The sequence below is a fragment of the Mustela nigripes genome, chromosome 4, assembly GCF_022355385.1.
Source record: "Mustela nigripes isolate SB6536 chromosome 4, MUSNIG.SB6536, whole genome shotgun sequence".
Taxonomy (NCBI): domain Eukaryota; kingdom Metazoa; phylum Chordata; class Mammalia; order Carnivora; family Mustelidae; genus Mustela; species Mustela nigripes.
This window is the reverse complement of record NC_081560.1, coordinates 168,912,231-168,917,352: the sequence shown is the minus strand read 5'-3', so window position 1 is coordinate 168,917,352 and position 5,122 is coordinate 168,912,231.

Below are 5,122 nucleotides of genomic sequence, written 5' to 3'. Positions count from 1 at the left end.
GGGACTTACTTAAAAACAAGTCCCGGAAGCCAGCCCCAGGTAACAAACAAGGGTGGGTCAGACCAGGTGGAGACATCCATCAGTGGGGGGGATGCATACTGTCTCCCTAGTTACCAAAAAGTATGGGCCCCACCCTCTGGGCAATTTTGGGGCACCAATTCTGACCAAGGTGATAGGCTGGTTCAAATGTCTACTAGGGTGAATTGTAATTCAATTGGTCACCTAGCATCACTGTGCAGCTTTCTCTGTATATTACAGTTTCACTGACCACCTGTGCATGGCCAGGCCCAACTGCATGGCCTTTGCCCTTAAAAGCTAGTCTATGAAACAGAGGAGGGTCGCTCTCTCTTGTGAGAGGCGCGGCCCCGAACGTTCGGTTAGATTCTTGATGCTTGGCACGAAATAAAGCTTTGCTTGACCTTTGCTTTATATCAGTCTCGCTCTTTTAATCACGGACCCATTTTGGGAGGTCATAACATATGTACCTCTGCCGTGGCTTGCATCACGTGCACAGAACATATTCCTCATGCCCGTCTCTTCTGGGACTGCTGGTCCCTAAAGCACAGAGCTCACAGGAGGCCATATGCAGCACCCTGGTCTCTGGTTTCTGACCGTCTGGGCTCAGGCACCAGCGGTGACATTTACTAGCTGCGTGGTGTAGAACATGCAATTTACTTTCTTTCCCCTTCATTTCCTCACCCGCAAAATGGAGACAGATGCGATACCTGCTTCATAGGATAGGTGCGAGAACTAAGATGAGATACTGTGTTGTATAAGTCAGGCTTCTCCCGAAAAACAGAACTGATAGGACATCTGTCTCTATCCCTATCCCCATCTATCCCTAGCTCCATATCCGCATCTATTTCTACCTACTTACCTGCCCAGAGAAAGATTCAGTGCAAGGAACTGGCTCACACAGTTAGGGGTGCTGAGACGTCCCCCCACCTGCCCTCTGCAAGCTGGAGACCCAGGAAAGCCAGGGGTGTCATTCAATCTGAGTCTGACGGCCCGAAAACCAGGGTAGGCATTGGGGTGAATCCCCACGGGAGGGCAGGAGAAAATGAGATAAAGATGTCCCAGCTCGAGCAGCGAGGCAGGAAAAAGCGGGAATTCCTTCTTCCTTCACCTTCGGTTCCCTTCATGCCTTCCAGCGATCTGCGAATGCCTACCCAGGATGGGAGGGTGATCTATGTTGCTGACTCTCCCAATTCAAATCTCATTTTCCCAGAAACCTCCTCATAGACTCACCCAGAAATAATGTTTACTCTGGTAAATAATGTTTATTTACCCCATGGCCTGTCCAACTAACATCGAAAAGTAACCATTTCCTATGTGTCAAGTGTAAATTAGTTAAAAACTCAGTGACAGAAAGAAGTGAACAGTGAGGGCTCATTTTGTGCTAGGCACAGTGCCCGCTGTTTTACTGAATTACCTTCATAACAATTCACTTCCAGGTCATCTTAACAGTATTTCACTGGTTTCTTAATTTCCAAAGTTAACACTTTATAACCCTTTGCTGCTTATCTTTCTGGAACACATTTTTGCTCCTATTTCCTCTTGCAAAAAAAAAAAAAAAAAGGTGTGTGAAAGGTGATTCCTGAGACCACACCAACTCAGGGTCGCAGAGAATGATAAAATGATAAACCTACGGGTCCCCAAAATCAACTTTCCCACTCTCTCACACTGCCTAGAACTCTTCGACCTGCAAGCTAAGTTGCTCATAACAATAACGATGGGAGTAATAATAACAGTAACGTTTACTGAACCCTTCCTATGTGCCTTGATAAGCACTCTGTGTACATAATTTAGACCTCAGGAAAGCCAATTAGGCAGGCCCTATTCACCCCATTGTGCAAATAACAAAGAACTGACATAATTGACTTGAGGTCATGCTGCTGGTAGGTATCAGTCAGTTTTCAAGCTTAGATTTAAAAGAAAAAAACTCCATGTTCCCAAAACTCTAGACCACCCTGAGGATCAAGATGCTGCATTAGTCCGGAAGGATGCCCCAGGCCTCATCCAGTCGGGATCTTGGCAGTGGGGCTACCAGAGATGTGGCTGAACCCCCCCCCCCACGTGGCTGACCCCTCATGTGGCTGGCCCTAGAGCCTGGAGCATGCAGCCTTTGCTGGTGTCAAACGAGAGTCTGACTCACCTGCTGCCCTGGAGGCTGCCTCCTGGACCCGGGCCACCACGCGCACCAGCTTCACGCATGTCTGGTGGCTCTTTTGTGCTGCTTCTGTATGAAGTCAGGTTCACCTTCGTCTTTTCCTGCGTAGCCTGCCAGGCACCTCCTTCCACCCCTTCAACGGCAGACCCAGTTTGGTGGTTTTCACTAAAACTGTCACTAAAAATGTCTTCCAGCTCTCCATTTCCAGTTCTAATTTCTGTATCCTTCTCTAGAACAGAAGAAACCTGAGTGCCTATAGAGTCAACTGTGAGTACACAAATGATTGAGGTACCAGTATGTGAGGCCAGAGGAAATGTTGGGAACCTTGCCACAATGGAAAACCCAAACACATTCTAAGTAAGGTCATGGCCATATACATGTAGGAATTCAAGTCCAGATAAAATGGGAATGCATGTTACTAAACCTACCAATTTTTAGTTTACAATAAAGGTAGAAATCTAAGCAAAAAAATAAATTCCAACTTAAAAATGTCACCAACTAATTCCAGTCTCATTAAGCGTCTATAATCCAAACCCAGTATGCCTGCCTTCTTTCTCAACCTCGTCTCCCCGTTATTTTCTTTAGAAGTGATAAGCCCTGTCCAGCTGAATATTCAATTCACTCTGTGTGCCCTGCTCAGTGGCTCCAATTCTTTGCCTAAAACCCCACCCCCGTCTCTGCTCTGTGGTCATCACTGCCTGTCTATAATGCATCCATCTTAAGAACGTCTTCCATTGCTATGACCTTGACAGGTACTCAGATTTCTGTTTCCCTTCTAAAATTTAAAGCACTGAATGTCTGTCTTGTATTTTGAGTTATTACATGCAGGTCACACGCCCCCACACACATGAGATGTGAACCCCATGAGACCAGAGAGAAACACAATCTCTCATGTTTTATTTTCCTACATGATTATCAGTCACTAAAACATAGCAAGTGCTTCCCCGCAAAAGGTAAGCTAATTTATAGACGCAGAGTCTACCATAACACAAGCTAATACTTTTTGAATACTTATTACTTAGAAGATGCTACTACAGACTTCACAGAAATAGCTTCTATATTATTCTCAGTAACTCCCTGATGCTCTTCTTTCCCTCACCTTTTCTATTACAAATTAGGGAACTCTGGCACAGAGAGGTCAAGTTGCTTGTCCAGCATCACACAGCTATTAACCAGCAAACACTGTATTTGAACCAAGTCAGTGTGTCTCCAGAGACTCCATTTAGGCTACCACGCTGCCTTGTAGGGTAGTGGGAATAGAAAGTTGCTGACCAGAGACGATGTGCCCTTGGGGTGAGGGTACCAAGGCCAAACAGCATCTGTACATCAGGAAATGAAGAAGGGATCTTCAGAGAGTTTACTGCAGGGGGACTTTACCTCAACATAAAGGGCAAATAAGCCAAAAAGTCTGCTCCCAACAAAGACGGCACCAACCTTGGAACTCCAACACTTGTCTAGTTGGCTCCCATATTTTCATGCCACAGAGGAAAGAGTGTTCCTCATAAATAATCCTTAAATGTAGACCCTTTTAAAAAAATGAGCTCAAATCACAGCTGCCACATGTATGGAAAGCACAAAGGAATCATTGCCCTTAACTCTACAAAGATAGAAAAAGGACCAGAGTTGATTTCCACTGTACTCTTCCTGACTAATGAGCAGAAGGACAGAGTGAAGCCCATAAAGCCACACTACCCCTAAACTAGTCCCAGGGCTGTCTGCCTTCTACCTGTACACAGCTTAAATCCAGTGGTAGCCCATGTTTTGCATTAGATGGAAGGTGAGAGAAAGTAATATACAATTCTGCTATTTGTTTTAGGAAACATGATATTATTATTCTTACTCTGGGCTGATTTGATCCTAAATCCTAGAATTATCAAAGTGTTTTCCAATAACTGGTTGGAAGACATCCCCAGGACTCTTTGCCTAAGACATAAAAGATGGTAGCAGATGTGCTAGAAATTAGCTTGGCCAAACTCAGGAATTACTCTAACAATGCATGTTTATTCCATGCCTCTGGTGTGACTATAACTGGGCTGGGCACTGTATTAACAAACTAATTCCTTGCGGACCAAGTACTAGAGTGTTGGCCCTGATTCTTTGTACTATAAAATAAAGAAGGAATTTAGTACTTAGGGAGCCCTGGGAACTATGCCGGGTACTTTACATACATTATTTCATTCGTTCTCACAATAACCTTATTGGGTGTGTATGTTTTAACCTAGGTTTTGCTAAAGAGGGATTGAGGCTTTGCCTCTTTCAGGGTTTAGTGAAGAAAACTAAAGAAATCCTAGTAAAAAATGTTTTCTACAATAATTAGAGGCTTGCACCACTACAGAGATGTCTTTCTGGAGAAAGCAAATCAAAATTGGGAAAGCCACTAGGAAAATTCCAAAAATCAGAAAATCTGTACACAGAATCCCTTGGAACATCCAATCAGGAAATTAAAGATTCACACCCCCAAAGGAGCTGCAAACATCAGCAATCACAGGGAAGAGGCTACTGAAGCTTTCTCCGTCTTCATCACCTTCCCGAGCACCCCTGCAATCACCCTACAACACTGCCAGCATAGTCACATCTGTTCATGTCTCTATCCACGGCTGTTCCTGAGAATGATCATCCTCTTTCGCATTCAGTGTTCAAATCTCAACCAACGTAGCGAAATCTAACATAGAATCATATAAGAGTAAGCCTTCCTGGTGATGCTATTCCAAACTTACCCTTGCTATACAGAGGACAGTGGGATGATGCTGGTAACGACACCACGCTAACAACAGAAAATCAGAAAGATGCTTACAACAGTGAACATCTGTCAGTAATGGGCTCGTTCTCACGCTGTGCTCTGCTGAAGTACCTAGCTCCACAAGAAAGTTGGTAGCCTAGGTAGCTGCAGAAATCTTCAAGGAGGCGTTTGAGTTGGTCTGTAGAGTTCTTTTTTTTTTTTTTTTTTTTTTT